At 36.8% G+C, this 19,665-nt stretch overlaps 2 long non-coding RNA genes across 6 annotated transcripts in view; one reads left to right on the top strand and one right to left on the bottom strand.

Annotated features, from left to right (window-relative positions):
- LOC111933369 (uncharacterized) overlaps positions 1 to 19,665 on the top strand; it is a 274,768-nt gene that overhangs the window by 147,581 nt on the left and 107,522 nt on the right. The gene's annotated exons all lie outside the window — the stretch shown is intronic.
- LOC111933368 (uncharacterized) lies at positions 12,449 to 18,917 on the bottom strand. 2 transcript variants are annotated; one of them, XR_015274445.1, is made up of 4 exons: positions 18,703 to 18,917; positions 17,142 to 17,237; positions 14,413 to 16,510; positions 12,449 to 13,470 (listed from the first exon to the last, which is right to left on the bottom strand). It is a non-coding gene; the product is annotated as an uncharacterized LOC111933368 (long non-coding RNA). The 2 variants fall into 2 exon arrangements; XR_002866664.2 differs by having other exon boundaries at positions 14,413 to 15,462; positions 18,703 to 18,900.

Raw genomic sequence — 19,665 nt, 5'->3', positions numbered from 1 at the left:
TATTTTTATCATGCCAAACCTCACAGGTAAATAACAACTCTGTATACTCTCAAATTCTCAGAGTATTTCATAAAACTGATCTAAACTGTATTGCCTTATACTTAGTTGATATGTACTGTTAAAGTAAATATTATTCAAATTGTTATAGAGAAAACAACCTCCTTCATGTTCCTACATTCAGTAATATTTGCCTGCATTCAGTCTTGCCTCTCAAGTAATTTTTTAATTGGATGTAAAGAAACTGGTGTAGTTTACTTTAGATAAGCATTATTAATTAGGTGAGACATTAGTAACATTTTCAAGTTTCTCAGTGGGAGGTTTGACATTTCTAATGTCAGTGTTGTAAACAATAGCACGTTAATGTCATTCCTAAAATTAACTGGGGTATTGATATGGGTCATGCCTTCAGCAGCATTTTTTCTTCAAGACTGAAGATATGCTGTAAAACATATATTTAATTCTAGCATAGCATGCTTTTATTGAAATATTAGTATCAAATATCAAAGTAATCAAATATCAATAATATCAAAGTCCAGTTAAAGGCTATGGTGGAGGCTGTGTTGTGGTGTTGCTCTTCCTGTTTGCTGGGGAAGAGGAACAGATCATGAAATGCATCTGTGAATTGTAAGAGATGATTTGTGCACATTTTTCTGATGTGCTCTCTGATAGAAGGGCTAAACTGAAGGAGCTAAACTCATTTTTCCAATGCCATTTTAGACTCGGGGGTTGAAGGAGATCCCTGAGTTACAAGATTAGAATTGTATTGTCATGATAACAGCAAAATAAACAGTGACAGAGAGAGCTTAAATTTTACTGTAACAAATGTTCCCCATGGAGCACTTTCCACACAATCCCAAATCCCAGATCCCCCTGGTCTCACTCTTTAGTGATGGTTGGCTCAGGCCAGCCCATGCCCACAAGTGGCTTCCTGCTCTTTAGGGTTCAGTCCTGCCTGGGCGTGAGTACCCTCAGCTCCCTGTGATGATTTCAGTGGGACTGGAGGACCTCACAGGAGGGTGCTTGATGCCTTACAAGATCAGACACTGGTAATTGAATCTCACAAGACAGAGGTGCAAGAAAATTGTTTTTTTTCCAATTTCACTCTGCTGAAGTCAGACTGACTTTCCACAGCATGTTTGTAAGTGCCCAGGGCCAGATCCTACAAGAGTTTTGCAGTTGTCATTTGCTTCATTAAAAAGTGAGGATGCTCAGATGATCACTGGATTGGACCTTTTTTATTGTACTTCATTATTTCTAAACCATGATCAAAGCTGTTCTTTTTCTCCAAATCTATTAAAGCTAGTATTGTTTCTTGCAGATATTGCAGATCATCTTCTGATGACGAGAAATGAACAGAAATGATACTGCAGACTATGTAGTAACAGTTATTATTACTCATAAATAAAGTTTACCATGCATTTATTAAACAGCAGAATTTAAGCAAATTATAACCCCATATTTTTTTCAGATTTATTTAAAATAGAAGGATGATAAATGCTTTGAAATAATAATTTGCTGGTTAAAATGAAAAGGTTGATGTAAGAGTGAATTAAAGCACATCATTTTAAACATGATGTTTCTAATACAAATGGAATCACTATAAATAGACTCTGGTTGTATTGTCGAGTAATGTGTTCAGTTATGCCAGACTAATAACTCCTCAGCCACGTACAAATCTACATTGTTTTAATGTCAGTAAATGTTCTAATCGGCTCAGCTGTAGCTCGTGGTCATAACAGAATGGCTGACGATGAAAAGTACATTTTAACTTACCACTTTTCATTTAATGTTCACATTTTTATCCTCTATATAACAGTGCTTCTAATAACTTTCTTTCCTGTAACATATCTTTGCTAATTCTGCATGGTAGAAGAATCTGATTTTCCAGTGTCAAATGTTTTTGCTTAGTCTTTCATGTATGAACTTGTCAGTTAACAACTGAGAACTTGGTGATGATGAATAAGGTTGCATATTTTCAGTCTTCTCCCTCATTGTCTTTTCTCTCTAACCAAGACTCAGCAGGTGAGACTTCACTCCACCAGTACAGGGCTCTTTTTCCCAAAGAATTATCTTGGTGCCAGCTGTGTCCTGCTTTCAAAAGAGATGTGAAGCTATTCTGGAACTTGAGACATGAGGAATTCCAAGGAGAAGAAACCAGAAACTACCTCTGCTTGTGATCATTACAAATCACTCATGAATTAATGCTCAGAAATACTTAACCCCTATATGACTTCATCAGTTGTTCAAGCATTAATTCTACTCCTGCACTGATGACTTTATTCACAGTTTGCAGAGAACATATTGAAGCTCTCAGCTGAAGTGATTTAGCCAAGGCTGTGGATATCCTATGCCAGGGATAGTGTTAGATCCCAGAACTTCCTGATTCTTACACGTAGACCTTTAGAGTAGTAGAAAAAATGACTAATGACTGAAGAGACACATGGAAGACTTGCAGGCCTCTAGGAGAGTTAGCAGACTATAATGTAAGATGGAGCATTTTGAGTCAACGCTAAGTGGAATAGTTATACAGGATTTTTTCCCCTGTTGGCACTGTAAATGCTAACAAAGCTGTTTGCATTAGTATTAATTCCTGGTATTAATTTATCTACTGGAATCAGGTGTGGTAAGTCTTGTAAAGAAAAGCCAATTCCAGCTCAAATGCCTTTTGCTTTGATTTTTCTTGAGAGGGACAGGACTATCTGCTTTCCTCATAAACTAGAGGGAGGGAGAGAGTGAAGGCAGTAGGAAGGAAGAAATAGGAAACAAAAATATTTAAATGCATACCTTCATCTCTAGACAGCCATGGCATTTTCTTTACAACCCTTATTTCATCTTTTCCATTTTTGTTCTCTTCAAGTCATAATTCTATTTACAGTAAATTATATTTGGGCTTCTTTTAATTTGCAGAAAGAAGTGCAGCTTACTTTTAGATGTTAAAAATAAATACCAGTACTAGTGCTATAAAGTTTTTCAGTGCTGCTCTGTTGTGTGGCTGCTCTGTGCACACCTGAAGGAAGCAGCTCTCTCTCACCTTGACAGCTCTCTCCCTGGAAGTGCTCTTTATAACTACACATGGTTTCTTTGTCACCACCTTCCTGAAATAATACAGAAATTTTCATTTTTATTACAGAAATTCGGGCTCAATAAGGAAAAATACCTTTGTAAATGTTCTTTTGACATTCACAGTTACATTAACTCACCTGCCAATGCTCAGATGAGCTGCTTGCTACCATAACCTGTGCAGGGCAGGGAGATTGGCTTGATGATCCTGCTGTGTCCCTTCCAACTCAGCTTATTCTGTGATATTTATCTACATCTAATCAACAGAGAATCATCATAAGCAATTCTCCTTCTGGGGTCTTTATAACTTTTCGAAAGACAAGCTGAACTATTCCAAGCACAGAATAATGTGCCATTATTCACTGTATAATGTCTGTACTTGGCATTCCTCTGATTTTGTGCTCTGCACTAACCAAGGGCTTTTCAGAGTAGAAACATCTTTGAGTTATTTGCATCCTTGGCTTTGAGTCCAAGTAGAATCCAGCTGGCAGTATTGGTGTTTCCTGTTTATTTGACTTAGTTGAGATTACTGAAAGGAGAAACTTCAGTTCCTACCACTGCAACATGTGTGTAGTAGAATTGAAAGTAAAGTCATGAACATGGTAGATGATAGCTTCAAATGCTTCTGCTCTTGGGATTGAATTAGTACTCTGAAACTGGGGGTTAGGGCCTGGAAATCTCTTTTTTTTTTTTTTTTGTTTTGTTTTGTTTTGGTTTGGTTTGGTTTTTGTTTTTATCCTTTACAGGTGAAACAGTAATTTTCCTTTCTGTACATATTCTTTCATCATGTAGTCATGGAAAGGCAGAGAATGTGAGCTACCTGGCCTTTTAGCAAAAGATGTTTCTTCCAGTATGAAGGACTTTGGGTTTTATTAAGCTATTTTCCCTTATCACTTGGAACAGGATCCAAATTTCTTATAATGTCAATGTGACAAATATCTGGGGTGAATGTAGTTATGTATGGAAAAGTCTCTGAATGTATGGATGTGGATGAGTAAACTCTGAAACCTCCAGCACCCATGGACTGGGGCTCATTTGTGTTCCCTGTGGATCAGAAGTAAAGATCTACAGTCCATCTGCCAGCAAACAAAAGCATTCCTTCTTTGGTGCTGACATAGTTTGTCTGATAATAGGTCTCTTAATAGCAGGAATTTGTAAATCAAAACTACAGTAAATATATCAACGGTACAATACTTTCCATGTCTAAATAAATAGGGCTTTTTCACTTTCACTTTTATCTTCAGGATGTCAAGCAAGAGATTAGAAGGCAATTTTGAAACTGAAGGTGGGGGGGGGGGGAAGGGGAACCATGATGTTATTCTGTAGAAGTTATTTGATTGCTCCTCATAGTCTTTTCATTACAACTGGCATTTAGAAACTCAACCACACATGCCGCTCCACACCTTTCTACATGATACTGTTTCTTCCTGTTCTCCTTATCTGTAACTGTGATGATGCACAGCTTTCTCCTATTTCTTTCTTGTGGGTTTGTGCAGTTTCTTGATGTTTGTGACAGGCCACGATAGGGGAAGCTTTTATCACTGTGGGGTTTGGAGGCCTCAGTAAATTGAAAATTGCAAATGAAATCCACTGGGCTTGAATTCATCAGCTATTATGTCAGATGACCTTTGGCAGCTGCTGATAAAAATGAGAGAATGTTAGCTCTGATCCAATTTTCAGCACTAACCATTCCTTTTCAAATCCATTCACAGTCAGGCAGCAGACACATGGGAAGTGAAAATGATAGGGTTTCAAGAGAGCTGCATTGTGTTGCAGATTAAGATTTTCTCCCCCTATTTCTAGAGGTCGGCCCCCAGGCCCCTGTCTGGTATCTACCTATTGTCCAATCAGTTTCAATATCTGCTTTAGAGGACATGTTAGCCATCCTTACAGATAAGTGCTTACAGGAGAAAATGTTGGACTTAATAGTTTTGCTTAGGAGGCGTCAAGGGTCACAGTGTACCAATATTGACTGGCACATGTTAGTTTAATCTGACATTCTTAGGAATGCGACACTAGATTCTTTTGGAGTTGTTGATCTCTGAGATTTTTGTTCCCAGGTCTAGGTTTTATAAATTTTATTTTTCTGTAACTGTTTATATTCATGAGCTGCTGATATTCATAAAAAAGCCTGCCATGTCTGGACCCAGGCAGCCCTTACCTTGTACCCCTGTCTTAGGGGTTGCATAAATTATGTTGCATGATGGTACTGTGCTCTTTCTCCTTAGAGAAGCTGGGAAGATACAGATATCTTGTCAGCACTTGTACTATGCTTTATGGAAAATTAAATAATGAGGCTTTCAAACCAAAATTAATGTAATAAATACAATTTTTAACTGGGTTAGGTGTCAATTTTGCCTTCAAAGGCATTGCAGTCTGTGCAGCCCCTCCCTCTGCCTTTGGCTTTCTGAAGCATGAGGAGAGCACTCAGCACCTCCAGGAGTTGCTCATGGGCTCAAGTGCTGAACCTGAGTTCAGAATAACCTTTTAAACCAACATCATGTTAATGTATGTGCTCCACTTCCTATCAGCTTTTTTCTCTATAGTTTAAGAAAGAAAATAATGGAACTTTGGACTCTGTTCCCTTGAAAAAATAATATATGTCATTAAAATTTAAAAGTTTTAGAATAGCACCTTGTACTGCTTAGTTCTTCAGTTTTTAGAGACATAGTTCCCATTGAATTCTCTTTTTAGAAGGCAATAATGATATGTAGATTGGACTTGTTTGGACAAGAATTCAAAAATCAGATTCCTTGACTGATCATACTGTCATTCTTCAAAACATTGCTGTTCGGTCTTCATTGGAAAAGATATTCCTAATATTCTTACCAAAATGTTTCAGAAGTACAATGCCATCTTAAAATTGCATATGTTTTATATTTAACATTTTTACTGATTCCCTTAGCTAGAATGTGAATAAATATTCAGTGGCTCAGCTTAATTAAAAATAATTTAAATTTCATTTATATAATAGGGTAAAAATATGGATATTGCTAAAATCTAAATACTAATTTTTAAAATAAGTCAAATTGTCCATACTTGCTTCTGTGTAACTACTGCTGGTCTAAGCATTGGAGAATGAGAAACAAACCCACTGTTTTAAAGATGAACCTGGAATATGCACATGCACTGATAACTTGTTCATCAAATTAAAGCTAAAACAAAGCTTATAAAATTGCATTTTATTTATTTCTCTAAATCACATAGAAAACTATTTCAGATATAAGTGTAGCTGTACCCTTTTATTGTGGGCAAATTGTATAGTTACAGTAATCACCCATTTTGCATTATTATGTTGTCATATTTTCCAATTCTTAAAATTAAGATATCAAATTTGCATGGCAATCATTTTTATCCTTAGATCTGTTTATATACAAAGCATTGGGAAGCCTAGCTGCAGAACCAAACTTTTCCTCCCTTCTCTGTCTCTCCAGATAAAAGAATAAAAAATTTCTTTCTCAATTTTCTTCCCCATTCATGTGAATTTCTGATCTCTGCAATGGTATCTCTTAGCATTTTATAATGTTCCTATGACAAGTAAGGAATTCTCAGAAAATTTCAACAAATCTGAAGCATTTATCTTTTAAACACGTTCTTACATTAAACTGTGAGATTGATGCAAGCTGTACTAGAATAAGATTTTTTAAATAAAATTCCCTTCCTAGAAGCAGACATTTATCAAGCCAGTAAGCAGAACTGGATGGAGCTTGCCATGAAAGCCAAGGCCAGATGTTTGGAGATGTTTGGGGGACTGGAGAAGGATTTCCCTGGAGTTTGTGCAAGTTCCCAGGAGCTCCATGATTGTGACTGTTCAGTGTCCCAGGACATTAACTTTTCTTCTAGGAGGCCTGGAGTATGAGGAGCTGCTGTTGCTGGTCATTCATCTGTTTGCCTTTAAACATCCTTATAAACTTCCTGTGACAGTGTTCTTTCATGGGGAAGACCTGGAACCTGTTTGGATAAAGTAAAATACTGGTACAGGTGATTTGGCTGGCTTCTTATGTATCCCTCAGCTGAATATTTTTACTCACATCTTAGTTTTGATCTTTAATAAGTCAATGAATAATGAATTGAAAACCATTAAGTGGAATTACCATCAGAAAAGACAACTTTAGGTCTTTTTGCTATGTTCACAAAGCATATATTGTCTAAACTTGATTTAAACATAGCTATGTCTACTTTCAAATCAAATACTCAATTTTGAAAGCTATTAAACAGTGGTCTAACAAAATATAGCATGATTCTTTCCAAGTGTTTCCATAAAACAGAGAATGCAAAAATAAAGGGAGATTTGTTGGGTTTTTTTAATGAGAGTTTTTGGTTGTCATTTTTGGATCTATATTTTTCATTAAACATTCTAGGATTTCTTCAAGTGTTTAATAATTTGTTAAATTATATGACACTGTAATTACTGTATTATAGTACTTAAAATTGAAAGGTTTTTTTCTACCAAAGTTTTGCAGATAATATCTTGCTAGGAAAAGGGTACATAGACACGAACTTTCCTTTAAATCCTGTAAACTTGTTCCAGTAGTATGTTTAAAATATGGTGTTAATGATTGTGGCAACCTTAAAAAGAAATCCTGTGAAAATGAAAACCATTCATATTAAACACCCAGTGAAATGCAGTCCATAATTGTGTTTCTAATCCACTGTTTCTGAAACCCAAAGAGTACTTGGAGGACTTGAAGTGCCTCGAGTGACAGAAGAAATGGATTTCTCTTTGATAAGCAATGATTTCTGTGCAGAAGTTTTCTAACACTTCCTTCTATCTCCTGTCTGCCCAGGGCAGGGCAAGGGCTGGCCCAGTGACCACCTTCCCTGTTCTGTCCATCTCTTTGTGTGTCCTCTTGGCCTCCTTTGTTCCTGTACAAGTGTGCACAGTTTGGCTCCCAATGTTTACAAAACTTTACAAGTCTTAATCCTAAACCACTGTATGCATCAAAGCATGAATCAGAATCTAACTTCCTGGTTTATATATATATATATATTAGTGACTTTTAAACAAATGTTTTGGTAATTAGCTAAATCTAATTATAATCCAAGCAAGATTGGTCTGCATCCCTTTTACAGTGTGTTTGTAAATGGGGTTAAAGTTTGATGCTGGACCATATTCTTACTGCATCCATATTCTTATATTATTATACAACCAAGTTTTGAGAAATCCTGGCTCAAAATGAAGTCCAAGCACATTTACTCAAGAAATGTGTAATGAGAAAGAACAGAAAATTTATCCTGCATAGCTTACAGTTTCATGGCAAAAGAGTATTTGTGAAGAGGAGAAACAGACATGTAAATGTGTAGGCACACAGAAATTTTTTAATATTATTTTTTAAATTTCTGTACATTTAAATGTCATTCTAAGAAGGTGCTATGGTCAAGGAATAGGTGAGGAACATGCTCTAAAATAGAAAAAAGCTGTATTTTTGCCTCATTAATCGTACTGATTTGTAAGGGGGCCCTTTCTCAATTTGCAATTTGATTTAGTCTCGTGTTTGTGTGTCATCTCCTAAATACAGACACCAACTGTATGTCTGATAAGTACTATTTTAGTTTGGCTATCTCATCTTCCATCAATTCATGTACTGCTTTTCATAAAAATGGTAGCAGGATCAATATTTGTAATGGTTAAGTTAGTTTTTCAAAGCCTTTAATCATTCTCCCAGATGACTTTTCCCTTCATTGTTCAACATGACTCACTTCTGGGAAAACCCTTTTCATAAACAATGTTTTCCTCACCCTGGTATTGAAAAAAACGTGTGAAGAATTATAAAGTAAAACTAAAGTATCATGTGGGGAATATTTGTCATATGGAGGTTGATGTTTGTCTCCTTAGGCTGTTTGCTGCTCAGGAGAGCACCAAATGTACGGATGCAAGTCCTGAATGACTTCAGTGAAGTCAGTGGCTTTATTCCAGTGCATGTTGGGGTAACTAAGATTGATTCTGGTCACTTACTGTGTCCTGTGTTATCCCCAGTGTGAGACATGCAGCTCAGTGATCCTGCAAAGAGTCACCAGGAATTTTAGCAGTGCCGTGCGATGAGAGCCGCGTCTGCTGTGTCATTCCTCACGTGTTTAACTGCTGACTCCATCAATGAACATTTCATGTGTGCAGGTCTTTTTTTGAAGGATGCTTCAGTGATATAGTTTATAGTATATCTAGTTTATAGAGCAATTAATGCTGCTGTTAAATAAAACATATTTGCATCACTTTAATAAGGACATTTGGGGTAATTGCTGCTCCTTCTGTTTAAAAATCTTTGAGTGTTCAACTTTGAAAGGTTGTAGACAACATATGTGTGAATGGAAAACATAAGGAAAAATACTAAAACATGCTAAAATCTGATTTTATCTTAGAAATGACCACTCATTCAAAATTAGATAATACATTGGGTTTCATCTCTTAACTTAGTTAAGAGTCTTTAAATTGAACATTAATGTGTGTGAAATCATACTTTCATATGGAAAAATCACAAACAGAAAAAAATGCTACTGGCTAGCTGGTTTTTTATTCATTTGCAGAATGAATATTACTCTCAAGATGGACAATATTAGTTTGTTCAAGAAGTTTAAGATGCTTAAAAGACTTGTGGAAAAAGTAGGTGGCCATCTCAAAATTCTGAATTTTGGCCAAGTTTCTGCCCCAGAGGTATTCCTTCAGCTATCTTTCCATGGTGGCATCAGGTATTCCTGAAATGTTTACTTGCTGTGGAGTGTGGGTGTATCTCCTCATTCCGATTTTCTGCAAAGAGAAAGGTGTGAACTTCTTTGTGCACATGGACTTGCAAGGTTGCTTCCAATAATGAAGGGGACCAGGGGGATCCCACCCGCAGAGGTTTCAGCCCATAAGGAGCATCAGTAAAGTCTTGCAAACAGGGGATCCTGTACCAAAAATGCTGCCTTTTCTTCCCCGTGCTTCCCTGTGCAGTTCTGCACCACAGACAACACTACAGAGCAGCTCTGTGTGATTTTCTAAACTAAAAGACATAGTTTTCAGCAAGCTGTCTTGCTGAAATTATCAAAATTGTTGGATGGTCTGTAATTACAATTTTCTATCTTCATCAGGTGAATTGCATATTTTTTTCCTTCCTTTAGAGGATGCAGATGCTTTGCAAATGACTTCTGAAAAGGAGTTGTACAAAGAAATCAAGTTAATATCTTGGAAGTCTTGTGTGGATGTGATGCTGAGATGCTGGTGAAATTATAACAGTGTAGGATGAAGCACAAAAAGGCAAGATGTCCCAGAATACAGTTCAACAATCATTATTTTTTATTTCTTTTTTGAAGTAGTAAAGACAGTGCCATGAAGAAAAGAGAATGAAAGCTATGCTTGTTCATACTGTTCTGATTTTATGCTGGTTGTCCTTGCTAGAAATAGCTACAGAAAACAAATAATATTTCTAATTGATTTCTAAGATTTGTGACACCAGCATTCTCTGAAAAATGTTTTTCTTCACTTTTGGGAATGAATGAAAGGAGAACTTTGCAAATACTGTAGATCTGGGTCAAGATCTCCTGTAATTTTGGGGGGTAATACTTTGTTGCTCTAGTGTGATTTAAAGGATTTGCTTTTGAATTCAGTATTTTTGCTTCAGACACACATTTCTTTCCACATGAAATTTGATAATGTATGTTCTGTGGATCAGTGAATAATCTAAAATTCTCTTATGAAATTTGCTACTCTAAAAATTTTGGTGAACTATTGCTGAACAAAGGGATATCTGTTTTGAAGTCTATCTATGATTGATTCATAGCCTGAACAGTATGAGTGACAGGAATACTGAATTGTAATCCCAAATTCATTATACTTAAATTGAGTCAGATAGTTCATAATGGCTGCTCTCCTGGTGAAACTTGCTTGGGTTTTTTTGACTTGTTCTACTTTAAAGAATGGATGAGAATTATTTGCTAAATCAGATTTGCAACTTATTAAGTGAAGTGAATTACAAGGTTTGTAATTTACAGGAGAGTGAGTGATTTCTTTTCTCCTGAGGCCTGATTAATTTGCTATGCCATTGTCTTTTGATAGTTTCCATTTTTCTTTCTTTTTTTTTTTTAATATATTTTTCAAATTGCAAATTGTTCTAAAACAGCAAAAGTGGAGCAAATTGATCTCTGCACTTGAGTTTTACATCCACCCTTCATTTTAAAGACTGAACTTATGTTTCTGTGTATGGAACAGGTAAAGGATTCAATTTCATAAAATGTAGTATTGAAAGATGCAAAATCACCTTAAAAAGTTGTTAAATTCAGCATTAATTTGAGACTCTTATTTGCTCTCTTTGGTTCAATAAAGTGATAATTCAATTTCCAGACAGTGATTTCTTGTAGGAAAATATTTAAGATTTTTTTAAAATTATTATTGTTAGATTTCTTTTTCTACTCACTGGAATTGTTTCTGTGTGTTACTATGATTTATCAGTAGAGAGCTTTGTGAGGTCTCATGCAGTCAAATGTTGTGCAAAAAGCCTGGTGAGCCTGGCAGCTGGGAGCATTGATGCCACGCAGTGTCTCTCTATCAGTGGCATCTGGATGTGGGCTTGGCCTCCTTCTGAGCCTGTTGGCTCATGGCACTGCTGCCTATTCAGATGTATCTGTGCTAAAGCATAGCACATTTACATATGTTTTGCATAAAGCTTTCAAGCTATTGCTTCTGTGTTTCAGGTTGCTACACTGGAGATTAATCAGAAAACAAAAGTATTATACCTAGCAAACTATTGTTTTTTCATGAATGTATTTTCATCTCTCTGCATTGTTTTGGTAAATGGGTTGCTTGGGACTTTCATATTTCTGGTGCAGGTATAAATGAAAACGGGGAATTGAAGGATACACATTGGTAAAAAAAATAGTTAATATTTTCCTTAACAGCAGACTGGATATTATTTCCATCTTTTCATTATTTAAAGGACAAGTATTAGATATATTTAAACTATTATTCAATTGTTGGGGCTTGTAAAAATAGTACTCATGTTCTTTTCTGTCTAAGTTCCTCTGCTGTCCTTATTTCAACTGTAAAAGAATGACAGGGCAGTTCATGGGAAGTTGTTTCATACAGGGAGGTTCTCAGATGACCTAAATGCCACCCTTTTATGAAGCCCTTACCCACACTTGTCTGCAGGTGAAAGAAGAGTTTGTGTAACAGTTCATGCCTAAAAGCAGGTTGGTAAACAATTAGACCAAGGAATGAAAGCTTTCTTTTCTGCTGCTGTTAGAAAACATGGAATAGAAAGAAAAAGTCCAGTTGGTTGTTACAGATGCAGAACTGTGAGTCTGGAAGGAGAAGTAACAGCCCAGGTCCATGTGTTCAGGGTTTTCCATTAAAGGTTCAAATGATTGCAATATTTTGTGCTCTAGGAAAGGATATATATTATTATTTCTCTTCAGGAAATAATATAAGCAGTAATTTATTTGCCTTTTACTCCTTTCCATATCTCCTAATGTGCTACATGATACAGGTAAATCTTGCCAAGTAGGATATATTTAATGACATTTATTTCATTACCTCTGGTTATAACAAAAAGTTGTTCTGAGGAAAATGCTGAGCTTTATTTTTCTAACAGACCAAGCACGTAACATAGCTGAGCTGTCACATGGACAGAGTGATGCATTAGATATATCTGACCAACAATTAGTTTCTCTCACATGCATGGGTGAAACTCTGAAATCATGACTTGTGATTTTTTTTTAATTTTTTTTTTGGCCCAGTAAAGACTTGGTAGAGGAAGACAGTGTTGTTATATAATGTTTAGAGTTTGAGAATGACATTGGATTGCTGGCAAAATCTGCTGTTACTGGCTTCTCCAAGTCTGTGTTCATGTCTTTTCACTTTCTAATACATGTCTTTTTGCACAAGAATATATATTTTACCTAATCAGCATATCTGTAACCATGCACAAAGATGAAAAATGTGGTTTATGCTATCCAAAGAGTATCCTGATATAGCTCTAGTTGTATCTAGGAATTGATTAAATACTACTGTGCTGAGCATAGAGCAATCACATGAACGGATAACTTACATGCCCCATTGTAACAGGAATTTTCAAAGTCTAAATTAATGAGAATGAAATTGTCCTTTGGAAAATATTCATGCATCTTTGATGGTAAAATAAAAGAAATACTGGTTTCCTGCAGCAGTCATGTGTATGTCATAACCACTGACATAAGAAACAAAACTGAGTTGACTCTTAGAATTACAGGCTTTGAAAATGTAGCTCCAAAAATGTATATAATTATACAATATTTATGTTTTTATCTCTGTAGGCTTATATATGGGTATATTTAAGTTCCTTGAAAGAATATTTGGGAGTGTTTCCATGAGCTGGACACGGAACAAAGTATTTGTGACTATTCTAAATTTGTCCGCAGTTGTGAACTCCGTGAGGTCATTTTGTCAAAACATCATTTTGAACTCTGAAATAAAGAGAAGAGAAACAAACATACTGGATTAAAACACACTTCCAGTGTTGTCAGATAATTACTAAAAAGAAAGTGCCTACACTGGAAATATCAATAACTGTAATGTGTGAGATTTGTTAAAACACACAAACTCGCTCTCCACTGACTGTCACTAATATTTATTCGTCCAGTGACTGTTAATCACACCAAGTTTACAGTCCCGTGTAGCACCTGTCACAGGTGTTGATCATTAATCAGCTATTACAGCAGTTTATTCTGCTGCTGACAACTTGCAATTTTCTACTGATTCAGCTAGTTTGTCAGGTGGGAATTATGGCATAGCACATGTGACAAAACACATCACACATTTCTCTCTCTCTCTCTCCTCTCTCTCTCCCCCCTTCTTTTTTTTTCCCTTTTTTTTTTTTAATTTTCAGGCTTCTCTCTCTTCCTCTCTCTCCCCCTTTTTAGACAAACAATATCTGGGAACTCAGAAGTAATAAGGCGGAATGTATAATTAATTACCCAGCTTGCTCTAATTAGGGATGAATAAGTTGTGTCCCTCTCATCATCACAAATGTGGTGATGGGTAATACCAGTTTATGCTGTATTAACTGCAAATATGCAATCCTTCTGAGAGCACTTTTGTTGATGAATTTGATGAATGTGACAATAATTAGCAGAGACAGATGAGAGCTAAATTACTACTGACAATGTAATGCTATCCCGCTCGAGGGTCTGAGAACGTGGCAGGCTAACATGGCAGGGACCGGGGCCTCGTTTCTAATTAATAGTCGTCTTTTTTTTTTTTTTCCCTCTTTTTTTTTTTCTTCTTTTTTTTTTTTGCCAGTGGGAAAAAAAAAAAGGAGGAACGGTAATTGTTTTCGTCAAAGGCTGCAGGGAGTTATCAGGGTAATAAAGTTAATTAGCAGAACAAACATCCTTTCACTGCCTTACCAGATTGAGGAAAAGAGGGTAATTCAAACTGCAGAAAGATATGACTAGATGAGATGATAAGGAGAAAAATTTTACACAGGAGGTTAACAGAGAAGAATCAATTTTTTTCTTCATTTCTTTTGGCTTAGTCCAAGGAAAGGAATTATACATTCTCTTCTTTCAGCTCATGAAGTTGCTTATGTAGAAAACTTTATTGTTATGATTTCTGCAATGGATGGGAAATGAAGTTAAGAAATATCATATTACATTGTTCCATTTCTTCAGGGCCTTCCAAATAGCAATTGTTTTGTTACATTATGTGCAATTTCCTTTTTATTAAAGTGACTTTTCCTAATATCCACGGCACTATATTGATCCCGTAATGTTCTTCAAAAAGAAACCTGTTTTTACTTCGTCTCCAGGACTTCAATGGACCCATTGAGTGTGGCCATTGTACGAGGTTCTGAAGTAGCTAGCTTAGAGTTTGAATTAGTTGATGGATTTCTTTGAGCAGCATTTCTTTTACTATCCTCTAGTGTAAGTATGAAAAGAAGGTCCTTGTTCCTGCCAGCGTTAATGCATGTGACCAGCTTTATGCATGAGTAGTCCTATTACATTTGCTTCCATTCACTTACTTGTACACATGGGCAGGGCCAAGGTCCAAAAGGAGGGAGCCTTTCAAAAGTAGTAACATTGAGGGTTTAGGTTACTTAGGATGGCAGTTCTTATTCTCATGTATTTTCAGTGGTGCTACCATCTCTCTTGTAAGATTTTTTGGCCTACCTCCATGATAAGGCTGACACTTTACTGCACTCTGTTTTCACATCCTCTCTGTACACAGGGTCTTGCAGAAGTCCAGAAGGTTTTGTAAACCCAGAGGGATCTGTCAAAGTGAAAATGTTTTCACATGATGGGGTATTGGAAAAAATACTTGAGATACCAAATCAGGGTATGCCAGCTGTTTTGAGATGTCTGACCACATTATAGGTGTTACAATCCAGGATGAATATGATGAGGTCAGTCAAGGTAGTCTCCTGTCCAAGGAGACAAAAACAATCTGCCTTGCATTTACTGCAAAAGAAAAATTAAAAGGTTAGTAGTGACTGAAGCCCAGTAATATCCTGTAAGCCCAGTTTACCCACTGATAGCATTCTGCTCTCTGTGCTCATGGTTAAAACTACAGCCTTGTCCTCTGGAGCCATTGAGAAATCTCCTCTGACAGAGAGGGCTGGTCTTCTCCTGGCTGTGGTCCATGGAGAGACTCTGGGCTGCAGAGAGTGCACAGCTCTTTTTTCCAAGGAAGAGATTCTGCTGTCTTAGACCACACAAGACTGAAACAGGACCCATAACTGAGGGATGGTCCAGCTCTGCTTTTTTGTACATGTGATGGCCACAGTATATCCAATGCAATGAGAGCTCTGTATTTCCACTCCCGAGCAGCCTGTTCCTTCAACAAAGCTGAATCACCCAGAGATTAGGGGAACTCCTGGTGAAATTTAGGTCTTTGAGTGTTCCTGTGTGACTGCACCTAAATTCCTTAGGTTGAACTTTGAAGAAAGTGTTCCATGAATTTTTCTTATAACTGAAGACTCAACTTCTACAATCAATTACTGTCTCTCGTATGCCACTTCCTGTCTCTCAGGCTGACCTGAGCCAACCTTTCCTCAGTCATTACAGTCCTTGCTCTTCCTTCTACTTCTCTGTGCTCATTTCTCTCCTATTTTAACTTCTATTTGTTTTATTCTGGCAGCTCCCAGGCAGTAACCTGTGCTATGTCAATAGTGTTGGCAAATGCAGTTACTGTCATTAGAAGAGCAAATCAGTTCCATTTTTATTTGTATTGGGAACACTTCCTATATTAGTTAAAAGAACTTCTAAAGAGGGAATAAAATATAGAAGATATATTTGATAATGTTTTTTCATGGCTTGTTAAGCATGTGTTGGGCACTGCAAAGGGCTGCATATTTAAGTAGGTATAAGACTGGAATACTGGGACTCTGTCAGAGTGGATGAGGCAGCAATTATGAAGCTGCTCAGGATCAGATGCTTTTTCACAGTCCTGTTCTTCATTTACAGCACGGGCAGACAAAACTCCCCATCAGGAGGTAAATGCAACAAGCTGTGAGCAAAGCATAACCAAGTTATTAACAAAGAACTGTGCATTAATCTCCTTTAATAATTCTTCACTGTAAACATAATTAATTTATTAATACAAAGCTCTAGATTTGTGTATTCCATATGTTTGCTTTCTGTCTTCAAGCCCCAAATGGTCAGGGGTGAAAAATCTAGAACCCCAGTGGCCAGAGTATATTAAGGTTCCACAGCTTAAGGCTGACTTTGACATTATCTAAGCAATTTAAAATGTTCTATCTGCAGAAGACTTTCTGCTTCTGTCAGAGAGTTCTGTTACTGCAGGGTAAATGCTAAATGCATTATTGAGAATAAATACTCAAATATTTATCAACCAAAGTATGGTAGTGAGCAGTGTGCTCATTTTTAGCTTCTTCCTCAGTGGAGCTTCCTAGACATATCAGCACTTAACCTGAAGTCTTATCTGGCTGTGCAAATCCACTTTTGAGATCATTCAGCTGTTGTGCCTGTCTTTGAAACCCTCCACAACTTTGCCCTGTACTGTCCTGAAGCCTTCTGTCCATGTGCTGAGCCCAGTATGACTGTGCCCTGCCCTTTTTCCCTGCTGTTGCCCAATCAAATCCAGCTTTCCCTCTACAGCCCAGTTATCAGATTCTCACACAGAGTGCAGTTTCTTCTCCCCAGTCTCTACATGCAATTCTATTTTCTCAATGCCATGTGAAGAGTCCCTTCCTCCTCTGCACTGGTGCTTCTTCCTTCAAAGATTAGAGAAAACAGAAAGAATACGAGTTTAATGTAACATGATTATCCAAATAGTCAGCCACCACCTCAACCACTCAGTGTATACCACCTCTTTCTTTTCAATATTCCCACATTTTTCCATTGTAATGACCTGGAGAAAGGGACCATGTGCTTTTCTTATTGAAAAGTGCCCAGAGAGCGCCGCTGTGTGAGCCAGCAGGTCAGCAATAACTGAGAGAATATTTTAGCTCAGTAGAATTTTTCATTTGAGAGTGGGAAAATGCCCTGCTATTTCATTCTTGTTTTTCTTCTCTGGTTCCCGCACTTGACACTAACTGATTTTCTGCATGAAAAGGGATAAAAGAAACCATCCTGTCTAAATCAGCTTGGTATTATGGAGTTCAGTGGTTACTATATCTGTACCTTTTTCACCTGGCTCATGAAGGGAGCAACTTATCATGTTTATTGATCAGGGTGCTTTGTAGCCGTGGATGAACTGAGCTTTCGCTTTTAAAATCAGGTGTATATTCAAAATGTGAGGAAGTTGAAAGTGCCTCAAAATGTAATAATCCATTATTTCTCAACAGAGTTTTTAATTAGAAAAGAGACCTTAGAAATTAGCTGGATGTACTTTAATTATGAACCTCACCTTTAGTAGTAGTTTTGGAGGAGTATATTTTGGAGGAGTATGTTTTGGAGGTGTACTTGCCACCACTAAAGTCCTGTTTTGTGGATTTTTGACTTTTGTGGATTTCTTTCTCCAGTGAATAGGGTTTGTCCACAGCATGTAAAGGACTGCTGTCAATCTTAATTCAGATGAACATAACATTGTTGTCAAACAAACCTGAAGGACTCAAATATCTTTTTAGTGATAAAATTATTTAAATGTTCATTTGTGTAATGGAGGTTTTCCGTGCTGTCTAATGAAATTGTAGCACTGCCTAAAATAATTTAAAATTGCATGCAAACAAATATTTGTACACAAGGTGGTGATGTTAGCAACCAGCTTCCTTTTATTGACAGCCCTCAATAAATAACAACATATTGTTTAGGTTCTGAGGTATCTTCAGCTAACTTTGGCTACTTGTACAAGGACAGATCTGATATATCAGCAAAGAAACTGTGAATTGGTCTCAAGGTATCAATGAAAAAAATAATTGTGGAGCTTAAAATGTCTTCATATCTTACAGAGTTTCTCATTTTCTTATGACATAATTGCACCATGAGAATCATATAAAACTTCAAATATAATGATGGTAAAAGCAACATGTATCAAAAAAGGTAGCTAATGCAACCTTTTATTAAAGACACCTTTCATATTTTAAATATTTCTCTTTCTACAACTAACTGGTTTAAAAATAGCAGCAGTTAAGACTGACTGTGAAGAAAGGAAGGTCTTTTTTTAAACAGACATAGAACAAGGGTAGAGCTAAAACCACGGAAAGGGGTAATAAATAATGACAACAGATGTTTGTAAACCTTTTGCTCCTGTGTTCACTGTTTCCATGTGTTTTCTTGTCTTGATGTGCTGTCAGGCTCCTCTCACCTGGGACTAGTGATATCTTATCAAAGCCTAAGCAGTTCCTCTTCACAACAGGCAGATAATAGTGCCTTTCAATTTATCATACGAGAAGTCTAAAAGAACCATGGGAACGATTGGTCAGGTGACAGTTTGATGGACAGTTTGACAGCCCTTAAAGCATCATGGGAAATGGTTGTCACCTGATTTTTTCAGAGCAACTGGGGAGATAACCTTCAGCATGACAGGAAAAACAAAAATCTGAATATTTGTGTAGGGTTTGCTAACAGCCGTAATGCTCACTTAAGTGATAATGGGGATGAATTTAGATTACTTGAAATGGAGTTATCTGAGCCGGGATCTGTTTAGCCTGTAAATGTTTTTGACATCTTTAGCTGCTTTTCAACACTTTTGCTGAATGTAATTCTTCCAATGGAGATAGTGTAAGGAGTACAGATGGATTATTTGGTTTGTGTTTGGTTGGACTCTCCGCACAACACAAGTATTGTCTCCTAAATGGAATTGGAAGAACTGATCTCCTAAAAACTTTTCCTTCTTGCTTTGTACCTTACTGTCTTGACTGCTCAAAATTATTCCTTGCCCACTATGGAAAACACTCTATTGGTGTGAACCAGACAGATGTTTGCACCTGGAATCACCCACATGATGGCCACTTCTGTGGACTCCTGCTGGGATTCACAAACAGATCAAATATTGACCTTATAAACACCATATCCTACCCTTAGGTCAAGACTGAGGTTTCTGAAAATGGTGGCATTGCTGCCATCCCCATTTTGCTGCTGTGGGTGATGCAGTTTTCTTCATAGTGTAGTTCTGGTAATTCTCAGAAACACTGAAAATAAAATTTAAAAAATCTTTAAAAATAAGATCACAAAAAGAATGATAGATTTTTTAGGGTGGCA

This window comes from Cyanistes caeruleus, chromosome 10 (genome assembly GCF_971803275.1).
Source record: "Cyanistes caeruleus chromosome 10, bCyaCae1.hap1.1, whole genome shotgun sequence".
Classification (NCBI taxonomy): Eukaryota; Metazoa; Chordata; class Aves; order Passeriformes; family Paridae; genus Cyanistes; species Cyanistes caeruleus.
The sequence above is the reverse complement of the archived record's forward strand: the minus strand, read 5'-3'. Positions and strand labels throughout refer to the sequence as shown.